Source organism: Eubalaena glacialis, chromosome 6 (assembly GCF_028564815.1).
Source record: "Eubalaena glacialis isolate mEubGla1 chromosome 6, mEubGla1.1.hap2.+ XY, whole genome shotgun sequence".
Classification (NCBI taxonomy): Eukaryota; Metazoa; Chordata; class Mammalia; order Artiodactyla; family Balaenidae; genus Eubalaena; species Eubalaena glacialis.
The window spans coordinates 62,204,865-62,220,563 of record NC_083721.1 but is presented as its reverse complement, the minus strand read 5'-3'; the positions used below and the strand labels follow the sequence as shown (position 1 = coordinate 62,220,563).

The window sequence follows — 15,699 nt, the reverse complement described above, 5'->3', positions numbered from 1 at the left end:
GGCACAGATTTTAACACAGCTATAGTTGGCTTTCAGAACTGAAGGATGTCAGAATTAATGATCTGGTGCCGAAAATACCTATGTTCAATTTCATATGGCTATTCTCATAGTGGTATTTTAATTTTATGCCTTCCTAAACTGCAGTCCTGCAAATAATCAAATGAATCTATTAGCCCAAAGACTATAAAATATTTCCATTATTTCAGGAGGTTAGTTTTTATTTTATATTTTAGGTGAGTTTGATATATATATATCTAATATACACACACACACACACACTTTTTGTATTGTTTTGTTTTCCTCATTTATTTCTGCCACCTAGTTCCAAAAAGGGAATTAAAATGGCTGACAAAGGAAAAGAAACAAGTAATACAGTGAAATACATGAATTAAAAGTAGATAAGAAAGGCAAACAAAAAAAAAAACCAAAACAATAAACAAGAGCAAAGATATAAAAAGGAGTCAAGAGTGAATTCGGTACACAAACTACATTTGGTGAAGTGCTATACATTTGCCTTTAAACTTTCATGCAGTCAAGTCAAAGAGAAAACTATGACAAGTTATGCAATTTACAACATTCATAAGAATAATTTTAAAATTTCCATCATTCATTGCTAAAGTTCTTGAAGAATGACAGACTCTGAATATTTAGAGAACTCAGTGCTAAGACAACTCCCATTGAAAATAATTATAGGCTGCAGAGACCTAGAGGTCAGGGCAGAATCAGCAGCTATACCTTCCATGGGACATGTCTGGAGGAGTACACTGCAGTAATCTCCTTTCACTCCCAGGGGAGAAGTTTCTTGGGTGGAGGAGGGGGAAGCTTCAATTAGTGCAAGACCAAGATATTATGGAATATAGGGATTTAAGGAGGAAACTTCAAAAATTATTTCATGTAAATATATATATACATATATAGTTTAACACTAAATCAAAGATTTAGAAGGCTTCCACTCTTAGAATAGCCATTAAAACACATTTTATCAAATAAACCTGTTGAATCAACATTGCTTCCCTAAATTGTTAATGAAACATTGCTGCACTGCTGCCATTCTTCTCCTACTTTTACTTTAAGCACACTGTCAGTCTTTGTGAAGTTGTAAAAAGGACCCTTTCTGTCTTGAATATAATGGTCCTTGCCCTTGCATCCTCCCTTCGTTCATTTTCAAAAGTCTTAGCAAACTGCCTGGTCTTTCCACAGGTAATTTTGATGGTTTAAGTCTCATTGAATAAGCTAGTCTTTTCTCCATATTGAACAGATGAAGCAGAAAGATTTCTTTTCACATTACCTTTGTAGCCCAATCCATAGTAAGTAGTCCAAGGACCACCTGTATCAGAGTTACCTAGGATGTTTGTCAAAATGAAAATCCCTGGGCCCCATTCCAGAATTTCTGAATTAGAAGCTCTGAGAATAGAGTCTGAGGCTCTGCAATTTAGGAAGCTACCTAGGTTAGTTATGTACACTAAAGTTTGAAAACCACTATTTCAAGATCATGACTTTAAAATTTCTAGTATATGAACATAAAATGGTAGGATTTCCACACCATAGTTGATGAGGGCTTATTATATTAACACTGACCAAAACACTAATGCACATTCAATAATAAGTGATGATTGCCTGCTCATGAGACTGGAAAGATCAAGCTTAGAAGAACATTCTGCATTTGTTTGAACCCTTCAAGCCATATCTCACCATTACAGGAAGATGTTCTTAAATTTTTTAGCTATCATTTACTGAAAACTACTATGTGTTAAGTCATATGTTGCGTCTGGGTACTAGAGATACAACGATGAAAAAGAACAAGTCCGCCCATTGTCTGAAAAAAATGCATATTCTAGGATAATTTATTACTACTAGGATATTGTCTTCTCTGTACTAGAGTAAGTGTGAATTGCCACACAATCTTCCCTTGAGTAAACTGAAGATTTCCATTGTATTATATCAGTATGAGTTTATACTTGGTAGAAATTTCGCATAACAGGACCCCGCTACAATTTGGATGTGGCAAAACGTAAGAAACCATTGTGGGTTCCCCCTTCTTCCCCTCAGCAGGAGACTGCATCCCCCAAGACTGGAATGGGAGGTGTCATGGGGAACTTCTAACTGCATTTCTCTCATCATCAGTCAGTGATTTGTTACCAGGATTCCTTTTGAGAGGAGGACAGAAATGTGTAAGTGAATGCTCCTAACATTATGAAGACTTGTATGTCCTTTTCCACTGCCCCTCTGGGGCAGCTCACCTATAGGAAATGCTGGAGCCTATGGCAGCATCCTCCCTACTTGTCAGGTAGGGCAAAATATGGAGGAACTTGAGCTGCTCCTGCCTAGTACCCTGCTCCCAAGTCCCATGAGTGCCAGAAATTGGTGTCAGCAGGCTAGAAGAGACATTTTGTGCATAAAGGAATTTGGTAGCTGGTCTGAGGGACAGGATGAGCTTGCAATTTCATTGATGATTCATGTTTTCCTGGAAAAGTACTGGAGACACCCTCCCCCTTTATTATTTCCAGAACAATATGAGAAATATTGTGAGACCTTCTATATCCTTTTTTCCTTTCCTTCCCTTCTTTTTAACATATATTTATTGCGTATTTAGTGCCATGCTTTCTTCTAGGAACTAGGGATAGAGTGATGAATAAAGTTTCTACTTTCATGAAATTTATATTAGCGTATATAATGTATTAGGGTTAGAAAGGGAATAAAATTACTAAATATAAAATGTAAAGTAATATAAATATAAATATATGCTTCATTTTTGAGACATTGCCTACTGCACTCTCCATGACTTCCAAATATATTCATGTTATTTCATAATGTGTATGTATCTATGTATGTGTGTGTGCGTGTGTGTGTGTGTGTGTGTGTATAAATATATATATTTCTTGATGGATTTATGAACTCTGGGGAACAAACCAGTCAATTCAGGACTCTCCTTATTGCGGGAAGCCCTTTTTCATGGGGACCTGCACATAATGTAAGGGGAAGACAAGCCACCTGCAAGGACCAAAATGTGTGCACAGTCAACTACAAAATCCTTCTTTTTCATCTTTTTGCTTATATGTGTGTGTGTGTGTGTGTGTGTGTGTGTGTGTGTGTGTCCTGGGTTTTGTTTTTCATTGTTTAATGAACTGAATGCTAGGCACTCAGTATACCCAGGTGTCTAAGACCTAGGTAAGTTATGGGGTCAATCTTCAAGTGAATAAAGATAAAGAAGACAAGCAATTAACAATAGTATGTGGCTTTGATAATGTTCTAAAGGACACAGGAAGGAGTACTGCCCTAGAATAGATCAGAGCATAGGCAACAGGAAAGGTTTCCCAGAGGGGGTCAGGTTTTAACTGAGACTAACAACCTCAGAGTAAAACAAAACAAAAAGGAGTTTTTAAAATAAACTTCTGATTTTTCACCTGATCACCTAAATAGTATGTGTCCATGGTGAAAATATTTTAGACAATAGGACAACCTATTTTTTTTAAAAAGGGGGTGTGTGGAAATCACCAGTTAACTCAGCACTTGAGAAACCATTGTTAACATTCATAAGATACTTTTTGAGCATGTATTATGTTCTAGGGTTATGCCAGCCAGCCACTGTCTTCTCGGAAGGGAACATTTTAATTAGCAGGCAATATGAATAGAAGCAACTCAAACTTTGACTCCTGTTAGCTGTCTTCAGATTTGGGCTTACAAACCAGCTGGGCCCCAACTGGAGCTGATGTAGATAGAAGAGCACCATGAGTGTTCTCTGGAACAAACATCATAGCACCTGCTATCACCCCCACCTGATATAGGTGTGAAAGTCAGATTCATTGGCTCTGCTTCTTCTCTGTCTGTGTGATCTTGGGCAGCTTATTTGGCCTCTCTGTGTCTCAGTGTCCTTCTCTGTTAAACTAGATTATTAACAGTACATACCTCATGAGGTATTTTGAGAAATGATTAAGATAATGCATGTAAAGTGCTAATCACGGTACTTGGCACATAGTAAAGTATTCAGTAAGTGCTATCATTATTATGATGCTGATTACTGTTATTATTATTACTATTACAGTTATTTTCATTACCAAGGAAACTTGCTGAAAACATATTTTGTCCAAAGCAACTCCATTGTCACTACTGACAAAACAACTCAAAACATGCTTCCTACTGAGGGTGGGTCAGAGATATCATCTTTGCGACACACATTAAGAATCTGGATTTATAGCTGAAAATTATAATTTAGCTCGGTAGATAAATGACATTATGCAGACTAATTTTCTATTTCTAAATGGAAATGATGTTTAAATCTGCCTTAAATGCCCTTCATGTTACAGATTTTGTTTCAACAATTTGTGGTTAACTAGGTTGTTTTATTAAAAGGAACTTTTGAATCCAAAGCCCTAATGTTCTATACCATCAGTGACTGAAAATGATTAGAAATATAAATTGACCTAAAGAGGCACCTTCAGGAAGCAGAAACTTCTGCATTGTCAAGATCTGTATTTTAACGTAATGGTGAACAAAGATACCTAGCCTAGCAATGCTACATATTAGATGCTTAAATAATTTTTCAATTGATTTAGAATTTACAAGAAAAAGCATGTGAACATCAATGTAGATGTTCTGTAGAAGTGTAAGTGATTTTAAGAGAAAGATTACACAAAAGAATAACAATATATTAGAAAAAATCAGTTGTGTGGAATCTTGACAACATATTACATTGTTTTTAAAATAGTAGGCTTGCCTCAGTATGAAAGGCAGAACTATATAGTGAAAAGAATGTAGACTTTGTAGTTGCACAGCCATGTATTTGGTTATTACCTCCACCATTTACAAATTATGTGATCATGGACACCTTATTTCTTGTGCCTAAATCCTTAAACAGAAAATGGAGCACAACGGCCCCATTGCACGGTATGTTTGTATAGTGCCTAGAAGAGTTCTTGGGGCATAATAGATACTCGATAAATTATATCCATTAACAATGGCAATAACAATAATAAGACAGAAAAGCACTGTGTACAATGAATATAAGCCCATTATATATCTAAATATAGATATGATTCATGTAAATTGGTATATACATTCCAATATAATAAATACTAATACCTGATTGTCTTGCTTAATATTTGTCACACCATAGGAGCATTACATGTAAAGTTTACGTATTTAAATGCCTTTATGAAAAGATTTGCTTTATTTATTTTAGTTAAAGAAGATAAAATTCAAAAATCTAAAACTAACTTTATCTTTCGAGAAATGGCAATAAAAGCAAAAGCCACCAAAGGATCTGTTACCAACATAGTCAAATAATTTAGACTTAATGCAAATAAAGAACAGGGCTAACACTCCACTTCAAATGATAGAAAAAGTGAATTAATTTGAGAAAGTCTTAGGTGACCCCTAATTTGCATAGTATTAATTGGAAGTATTTTAAAGATCATAGGGCTATTATTTCTAGTTTCAGTGGTAGCTACATATGGAAAATGGCTGCAGAGATTCACAATACAAAAATAGTTCATCGCTAAATTCGAAATTCTGTTCATGTCACAAACAGTGGGATGTGAAACACAAATGAATTGTGATGACAGTTGAGTCCCAAGCTGCCTACTTTTTTTTTCTCTCAGAGCTGCCCATATTTGGTTTTATATTTTCTCCAGTCCTGATTTAACCCATCAATATTTGTATTTTCTGAAGCTAGCACCACCTTGGAGCGAGCATACCACTTTTAAGGATTTTATTACTAAATGCTTCTTGGTTCCTAGGAATTTTGCTCTCACTGCTTTTCTTCCCACTGATACGTATTCTTGAATCTTTCTTTACCTCTCACCTTAGAGTCAGAGTTTCAATCACTTTTTAACCTACAGGCGTCTAGGGCTTGGTATTGATCTTTACTCCACCTCTCTCGAGTGTTTAAAGTGTCATTCCATTCTTCTTCATCTGCAGGACATATTTCTTCTCCATGTTGCTTTGACTTGGGGCACTTCCTGTCATCTGGATAATCTACATTCATTTCCTACTATAGTTTTTTAAAAACTTGTTTTTCTAAATGTCACTCTTATCCTCTTTGGTGGAAGGTCTTTACGATCCTAGATTTGGGGAACAACACTAGATACACTATTTTATGAACTGAATAAAGCTCCCTCTTAAATACAGCAATTCCATATAACCATAAGCTAGCTTGACTTTGGGGAAATGTCATTTAAAAATATCTCTAAAATGCATTGCTAAAATGACCAAATTATTTCGGCTTAATGGATTTTGTAGCTTGGATACCAGACCTACCACACAGAGCAACAGTCCAGGCAAAATATGTTATATCTGGATTTTACTGCAGACAGCGATTTGGCTGCCATTTATTGAGTGACCTCTCTGCACCAAGAATTTTACATTTAATTCTTAAAACAATCCGGTGAGATAGGTACCATTATCTTCACTTAATAGATGAGAAAACTTTGACCTAGAGAGGTTAAGTGACTTGTTAAGGGGTGGAAAGAGGATGCAAACCCAAGGTTCTAAGACTTTAAAACTCATCCTTTCTCCTTTACCACATTTTTGTGCCTGGTTATATATTTACATTATTGGTAGTGGGAAGGAAGTTTGTAGTATAATTTAATTGGGGGCATAGCCAATTTCCTCAAAGCAAACATAGTGATGATGAGATTTAACTGTTATCATTTTTATAGAAATATGAGCCTCAGGCTATGGATTCACTAGGTCTCCAGAAGTCTGAAGCACATGAGTGTAGGCAACTTTCTTTACTGCTCCCTTTGCTTTCAGGAGACAGGTTATTATTAGTTCTGAATAAACTGGAGCTTAAAATGGGTGGTTCATAGATGAGGGGTTTCAGACCTCCCATCAAAAGACTTCTGTGACTTCTCCTAGTCTTTTTCTCCAAAATTAAAACCTGATGATTTTTCTCAGCAAATGTATTCTGTAGATCTTTTTTCTCCCACCAAATTTCTGAAGAATTGTTATTAGTAGTACTAGTAGTATTTAGTAGTTTTATAAAGCACACACGTAATGCATTTTTAATCCTTCATCATCAATCTATATATTTCTCTTATGAGGCACTAATCAATACCACTTTACTTTTACACAGCACTTTATGGTTTATAGTTTGGAAAATGTATGCCAAACAGATAGCACATTGTCTTTTCCACAGGGTAACTTAAAATGGAGATATATAATTTAGCTACAGTGCGCACATACAGTAAAGCAGTGGTAGGACTACCCTCCTACCAAGATTGAGAATCTTTATTTTCCAGGGTACTACTTAGTATTTGCCCTTCCACAGTTGGACCATTGAGTTTGCCAGTTTGCAGTCCAGATCCCAGGACTTTGCTTTGAGCAAGGACTTGGACGTTAGTGTAGATTGGCTTAATTTGTCTCTTTGCCACAACCACTTACTTCATTTGGGTCAAAACCTCCAAGAGGAACTCTGGAAATTTCCCTAGAATTCAGAGTGAAATTTTAGCTAAAAAAAAGAAAAGAAAAACTATAACAAGAACCCTGGAACCATCGTTCTTCAAATATTCCCCTGAGAAGAAAAATATAAAAACCTTATGTATGATGCTGGGTTTTGGATTACACATCATGAGTGCTTTTCTTGGGCTGCATCTCTCATGCTCACCCTTCCTCCAGTCACAATGAATGTTCAATTTCCTTCTCTCGAATTCTGACTGTTGCCAATTTTGATGTATGTCTACACTATTATTTATCACTCTAAATTTAAAGTAGGGTAGATGTTTCACTCTTTCACTTTTTGAAGATTCAGAAGGCTTTATTGTACATTTATCAAAAAAGCACTCCAAAACTCAGCCCCAAATCCTGTTTTTTAAACAAATAAATATTGCCATTATTTTTTACAAATCTGAATACCATGGGCTATCTTCATCCTTTTTCTTTATCCCCAAGTTCTTCAACCTTTGTTCTTCTCTGTAAAGCATAGAGTCCAGGGAATATAAGTGAAAATGAACAGTTCCGGAAAGTTAGCATAGGAAAATTTCCTATTCTTAGTTGTATTCAAAATGAACTTCCTATCATGCTGTTTCTAACCTATAATGTATCATTTTCACAAATATAATATCACATAGATATCAAGACACATTCCCAGATACTCATTATCAAAAATATGGAGGAAAATCCCACATGTAAATGTCCCAACTCCTTGCCCCCCCAAATGAATTTTGGACAAGAGAAAATGTCTTTCCAACAGTCGGGTATCGTGTTGTGCTTGATGAATTTTAACATTCGCATCCCTTGTTGCTCGTATTTGTGAAAAATATTAAAGACTTACGACTTCTTTTTCCTTTTAGCTGCACATGGCTCAATCTAATAAATTTTGAATATAGATTCAATATGGTTATATTCCCAATCATACCACATTTAAAAGCAATGTTCTAGACTGTTTTTCTCTGCCAGCATGACTCCACAAAGAAAACGAAACCAAACAAAAACTTCCTTAAAACAGAGAGTAAAATGGGGCTTGCAAAAACTGTTTTAAAAAGAGGTTTAAACAATGATAAACAACCAATTTTTCAAACACTGTTGTAGCCATTTCAAGCTGTAGAGTGGACAGTATACAGGAAAAATCAATAAAGGGAAAAAAATCTATTTCACATATGAAACCTAAAAATACCATTAAAGACCAATTCCCTCTCTATTCGTCTATTATTTCATTCCACTAAAAGGTGTTGAAAAAAATCAGCCAACTTCTACTAGAATGAAGTGTCCAGACAAGCAAGTCTGTAAATAATTAAAAGAATAAACTAGAAAAGAGGAAATGGTTTGGGAGGGGTGGAATGAGGAGGAGATTAAGCACTTAAAATGTTGAATGTACCAAAACCAGAAAACTCAGGGAGAGAAAGAACTTGTTCTTCAAAAGATGATACTTTCCATCCTTCATCAGCAACAAGGAATTGATAGTCTGATAATAGAAGCCCTTCGGGTAGGACTGGTGGGAAGAAAGAACACTGTCTTCACGAAGCCTTCACTAAGTGTTCAGTTGCCCAGCGCAATCTGATCAGTGCATCTACGTTTCTAGAATTGAGTAAACCAAATCAGGATGAACAACATATGGTTTAATAGTTAACATTTAGAACAAGGGACAGGGAGATGCTTTTATGCTACAGTCCCAGTGTTCGTTCATTACTAAAGTCTGTTCTGGGAGCATTTACAGCTTTCCAGAGAGTCTGACTTTGGCCTAATGAACTCCTTGTCCTGGAGTCTCCCTTAATACAGGTGAGTCTTTGTGATAAAACATGCTCTAGAATCCAAAGTACTGGTATCAATATCATTATTACTAATGTTATTATTATTATTCCTTTCTTATGTTGGTAATTATCTCTCCATTTTCTTATTCCAGAAATAAGTGCAAATTTTGTGAATACACAGAGTTAGTTTCTCTGAGTTTGTTTTCTTCCAAGTTGGAAATTTGAGGTGTTTGAAGTATAGCTGGATGTGCTTTTTAAATGACCAGAGACAGAAAAGATCCTAGAGACAAAAGGATCCACAAAGGAAAGGGACAAAGGAAAGGAGGGAATTGTGTATTTTGGCTGATTCAATCTTCAGTCCTCTATTGTTTGGCTAGTGGTCTTTTTAAGGTCTCTGCTTTCTCAGCATTCTAATCAGAATCTTCCCCTGTAACTAAGAGAATCTCCAACTCTTCAAACTCTGCATCTTCATCTGCAAAAGTAGAGTAACCATGGACAAAAGTTTGGTATACCTTAATGAATGGGCATTGGGTTATGAACAAGTAATAAGGGAAAGTAACAAGAAAATTGAAGGTAAATTCATGATAAGCACTGAGGTCATGCAACTGTTGGAAGTACCTCGTATGGAATTTCTGTTAGTGATATAGCTAAATTAAACAGCAACAATAACAACAATTAAAAAAACCTTACTTCTCACTCCCCTCTCCCTGTTTTCATTTAAAAACAACCACCACCATAAAAATTGCCCAGCAAAGAGAGAGAGCTCGTGTCTGTATTTTTGGTGTATGACCATATATCTTCATTGTAGTTCCTCTGCCACACATTAACAGAGTTATTTGTCCCTGATGTTTCTCAGAGATCATCTTTGTGTATGTCTCCATAGCTGTTATAATGATGTTACTATTTTCTCTTCTTCATTTTCTCCCTCTATTTGGGATCTTTTTTCATGTGAAAGAGACTCTTTCTCTAGCCTCTTTACACACAGTCTCCATTTCACTAGGACACATGGGTGCTTCTATATGATGCCTTTTAAAGTGATAAGGTAGTAAGAATAGATTTTGAACAATATTTTACCAGCACTATTGAAAAATTAGCAACTGTATATTCTATATACACACACAGAAGCTGCATAAAATGCAAATTCTATTCAAGTCTGATCTCTTCTGCATTTCTACAGTGACTGTTGCTGTGGCATCTAAGCACTTTAGGTTATTTCCGCTTATTATTATTTACCACCTGATCATTCCAAAGTGCTTTTTACAATCAGAGAATTTCATTAACAACCCATTCCCTTGCTCTTTGTTTTTCTGCACCCTTGCATGTAAAACTATCAAGCATCTTAGTAGCTATATCAGATAAATTACAGTAAGAAGATAGAGTGCTGCTGATAGGAGGATGGGGGAAAAAACATTCCAAAGCATATCCTGAAATCCAGTTTATGTTTTACAGCATCCAAATAATAATATTACAGAAGCGTGGGTATATATATATTTTATATATATATATATATGTATAATATATATATATTATATATATATAATATATATATATTACAGAGTGAAAACTCAACCACTAGATACGTACTTTTATTTCTCATGGTTTCCACCATTGCAATAATCAGAAATGTGAGGTGAGCAAGGGGAGTGCTGTCTGCACTTCACACATAGAGAGGTCTGGGGCGTTGCACCTTCTCACTGTAGAAAGCTCATGATTTCTTATTGCTTCCTGAGCTGCCTTTAGCCCAGAATTATAGAAGTCAATCCATTTTAAAATCCAAAAAGCTACTGTTATATTTTTTTAAGCTGAGAGATAGAGACTTGTTTATAAAAAGGTTCATTGTGATTATAGATGAAAGTGCGTGGTTGGTACCTTAACAGTTTGATTGAATTAAAATCAAGTTCATTCTGGGGTTTCCTTCTCAGCTCTACTCCTTGCTTTCTCTTTGACTCCAAGCTAATTGCATAACCTCTGGTTGACTTGTGCCTCGTCTACACAAAGTGAAATTCAGAAATGAGGTTATTAATCTAACTAATGTAGGCTATAACATTATTTCTCTATTTCTGCTAGAGAATTTGAGATTTCTGACTTAAGCAGGTAGCAATAAAAACCAACAACTTTCTGCACAATCTCCTTTTGTCCTTAGACAACAACCCTATGAAGTAGATACAGCAGAATCACCTGGAAATGATCAGAATCACGTGGAGGGCTTGTTAAAAACACAGACTACTAGGCCCCACTCCCAGAGTTTCTGATTCTGAGTCTAGGGGTAGGGACTGATAATTTGCATTTCTAACAAGTTCCCCGGGTGATGCTGGTGGGGACCACACTTTTAAAATCACTGCGCTAAGGGAGATGTAGCTTAAGTACAGAAAAGGAAACCAAAGGTCAACTCACGGCAGTAAAGTGGCAGTGTACAGACAAAAACCTAGGGCTTCTGACTTGAAATCTTACTTTCTTACTACATACATTTTTTTCTCTTTACTTCTACTACTTTATTTGGAATGACTTTCGGTTGTCTTGAGATCCTAAGTGAAATAGCATTGTAAAGGAGTGGTAATTGGATCTTTTCCCCTTGGGTCTAGTAGCTACTCTTATTGGATTTGTGAAGGAAAAAGAGGAGGACCTTCCAAATTTTAGTGATTAACTTTGGTATGAAAGGCTTATAAGGCCAGCCTTATACTGCCCCTTTGGGGATGAGAATGATAAATTTGAGTCTTCTTTGTGTTCACTCATCATAGCCTGTAGATAGATATGAACAGGCTTCTCTTTGGTTGGACTTGTGAACATATTCTGCTGTGACAGTGCTTTGTAAAAATTTCCACATGTATATTACTTCTCCAGATAGTCATGATGAAGGAACGTAGCAAGGAGTACATAGTGGGGCAGGGGAAAAGCCACTGCAAAGAGACTGAGCATAGTGCAGTGGTTTGCAATCCAGGCTGCATGTTACAATCACCCAGGAGAGCTTGGAAATGAACACCCATGTCTGGGTTCCATGTGTAAGCAATTCTGATTAACAGTCTGGGGTAGGATCTGAGCAGCAGTAGGTTTTAAAAGCTTCCCAGGTTATTCTAATGTGGAATCTGGGTTGAGATCTACTGACCTCCTGGTTAAGAACCTGGATTTTGAAATCAGAGAGATCTTAGTTCATATATTGGCTCTTCTATTTAGTTACTGTGAAACTTGATCAAGTTATTTAATCTCTGTCAGCTTTAGTTTTCTCATCGGTAAAATGCAAATAATAATACTTGCCTTGTCAGATATTTACGAGAGTTAAATGAGATGATACATTTAAATATTTGACATAGTTCCTGGCTCAAGGTACGGATGTATTACGTTAGCTGCTGTTATTATATTACGCTTTGGTTTCCTTATCTGTGAAGTGAGGGGGGCACTTTATGAAATGGAAGACAAATATCTTAGGATTCTCTGTAGATACTTGTCTGTCACCTTATCCACAGTATCCTGCTCAGTTCCATCTTGCCTTTTCACTTCCTAAATATACATATTTTGTTAGGTGCTGTCTTTGACAGACTCAACCTTTATTACTGTATTTTAACAGCTATCACTACTCTGTCCTCCTTTTTCCCATCAGGACTGAAAACTTGTAAAATTGAACAAATCCACTGAAATTCCCATATAGGGTAATGGAGGTATGGTGCATGGTTGACATCTAGGTTTAAAAAACGAACGGCAAAGCTTTGTAAACATACAAAAACTAACATGGCCCTACAGTTGATTGCTATTTTTCTGCCATCACCTACTCTCAGTCATTGGTAGCTTTCATCGCAGGGGAAGAAGGGTGCCCACATCCCACTTCTTGAAGATTATGCCATCTTGTTGGTCCCTTCATTTTCCCGGATTTCCTCCTGTGACTCTTAAAAATGTCTTAGTACACAGATGAGTAGTAACAATTTCTGAGGGCAGTCATGGTTTTCTAAGCACATTTGCTTATCTCTACCTATGTTTACTAGATCATATTTTATACCATCAATTTTAAAAATTAGAGCCCTTTTGAAAAAACTCCCCTTGTGTCTCCCTTAAAGTATACAAATTATGTTTTTGGACAGACAGAGAGGAATTATTTGACTGTCCAATAAAAGTACAGATGGTTCCATTTTCCTTGACTCATCTCACAGCACACATTAGTCAGGTCACATGCCTATTTGGGAATTTTTGTAGCACTAGGTCACTTGCTGAGCTTTGGGGCACATAAAAGACTATTTGCCTGGCTTTTAAGTTTGTGGATCTTACACTGTGCCTGGCATGGAGATAGGAAGGACATTTTTTTTCCATTAAGCTTTTTCACTGTGTTTTGAAAGGAAAAGTTGAAACAGAGTCCCTACTGAGATTTTAACATGTTCCATGGTGGTAACCATAGGCAATAGGGAAACAGAAAATTTTTGGACAGAAGGAAGCCAAGGAGTCCATCTCAGCCTGTCCTCACAGATACCAGTTGGACTCTACAGTATTATTTTTATCTAGGTGTACATCTATTGCTTTGTGTTTCTACAGCCTGCTCTCTGATAGAAGGGAAACATTGATACCCATCATCATTAAAAAGGTTGTTCTCTAAACTGTACTCAGACCCCTTTTCTGGACAAGTCAATGGAAACATTCATTTAGATTTTAATAAAGCTAAATCATGGAAGTTTTTATTTGGAAAAATACATTTTGATGTTTAAAAAGATTCTCAAAGGGTGTTACGATAGGTAAACTCCAGTTATAGAGAACAGTACTTGTTTCACAGAATGCTACATAAACACAGAATAATGACATTTTTCTTCATTAAATTCAGGGTGCTTAAATTCACGCAAGTGGGCACCTCCCTCCACCTCTACACCCCCACCCATACCCTTCACCTGCCCTCCTCTTCCTCTGGCCATCCCCCTGCCCTAACCTCTGGGGATCAAAACTCCTGAAATCTAAATCAACTCCCATTTCTGAAAGACTCTATCATGCCATTTAAGTAAAGTGTTTAACAAACAGGTCTATTGGCATTCTTCTCTAAAAACTTAAATATGAAGATTTTGATATATGCTTGGGGGAGGCACATTTTTTCAAATAATCTGGTCTGATAGAGCTCTCTTGAAAATTCACCAGTTTGTTAACGTTACACCTATGCTAATAGCTTCTAGTTCCTTTCATTATATGCAGTTATTATTAATGAGATTCTAGAACATCACTTCCCATGGTTACATTCGAATACTGAGATACAGCTAACCAAGTAGTAGTCATGGCTATTAGTGATTTTTTTTGGATACATTTTCAACATGACAGCAGTTATTTTTTCTTTCTCATATCTACAGTAGCACCAAACCTTAAAATGAATTATGAAAATTCAAAATGATAAGTTTTTTAAAATGTAGCTATTACGAGGTCAGAAATAGTACCTCACAAGACTGGCATTAGCATCATTATTATTGCCATTTTAAACTGGACCACCCCAGATTGCATAATCCTATACTAACACAGTAAAATTAGGTTTTCCATAGTCCATTTTTGAAAGATAAATACCATGTACACATAAGTATAGATGAAAATATCTCAAAGATACAGAGCCCATGAAATGGCATATTCCTTAAAGGCAGGGAAAGGTTTGCTCAGGAAGAAGGTTGAAAGCCAGTGTGGTATAATGTTAGAATACCTATGCTCTAGTTCATACTTTACCACTTAATGGGTCAACCTTAGTTAAAGGATTTAACCTCCCTGTGTATCAGTTCCCTCATCTGGCTCAACATCTACCCTCCACAACCTCCTACATTTGAATAATGGTCAAAACAATGTGTCATAAAATTATTTTGAAGTATTCAATGTTATACACAAATATAGTCTGTTAATCGTCAAGTTTTAAATGGGAATTGGGACCAAATTTTTAGGAAAAGATCGCCTGTTCCAAATGTTGGAGACCGACTGAATGATGTCAAAAGCTGAAAATCTGCACAGGTTGACAACAAAGGTAGAGCCAGAGATAAGGGGCTGGCTTATGTAGGGCAGTGACAGTAGACTATGGTTTTTAAATTAATAGAAGAAATTTGAGACACTAGAATCTTTCGTGAAGCATATTGCTTGATCAAATGTGTTATATCTTGTGAGTTCTCTAATGTTCGACACAAAGGATGAATTAAGAGAGCATGTCTGATGGGGAACTGTGGTGAGATACAGGGACTTGCCATAAGACTGTTCTTTATGGCAAGTCTCTGTTCTCAAACTTAATTCTACCTCAGGAGCTGACTTCAAGTGCAGATTCTAGACCCATATCCCTACAGATTCTGATTCCACTGTAATTCTTGGGTGGGCCTGTGATTCTTCATTTTTCTCAACCTCGGTGATTTGGTAGCTGATGTCCTTGAGACCACACTCTGAATTTTCTGTCACAGACATTCAATGCTCTAGCCTTCAGATTATGTGGTTTCTGGTTATGGGCAGAACTGAAGGGGTTATTTAATGCTCTATAAAGCCCTACAGACAGAACTTTTTGTGTCAATGGAAATTCCATATCTTTGAAAATTTC

The 15,699-nt window shown here is 36.3% G+C and overlaps 1 protein-coding gene across 9 annotated transcripts in view; it reads left to right on the top strand.

Annotated features, from left to right (window-relative positions):
- Window positions 1-15,699, top strand: part of ZBTB20 (zinc finger and BTB domain containing 20) — a 795,186-nt gene that overhangs the window by 372,401 nt on the left and 407,086 nt on the right. Inside the window, exon 1 of one of the 9 annotated variants that reach the window (XM_061193114.1) lies at window positions 2,129-2,171. The exons of the other annotated variants lie outside the window; for them this stretch is intronic. The gene's annotated coding sequence lies outside the window, so the exon portion shown is untranslated. Of the gene's footprint in view, window positions 1-2,128; window positions 2,172-15,699 lie in introns of those variants that run through there. 9 annotated transcript variants of the gene reach the window in all.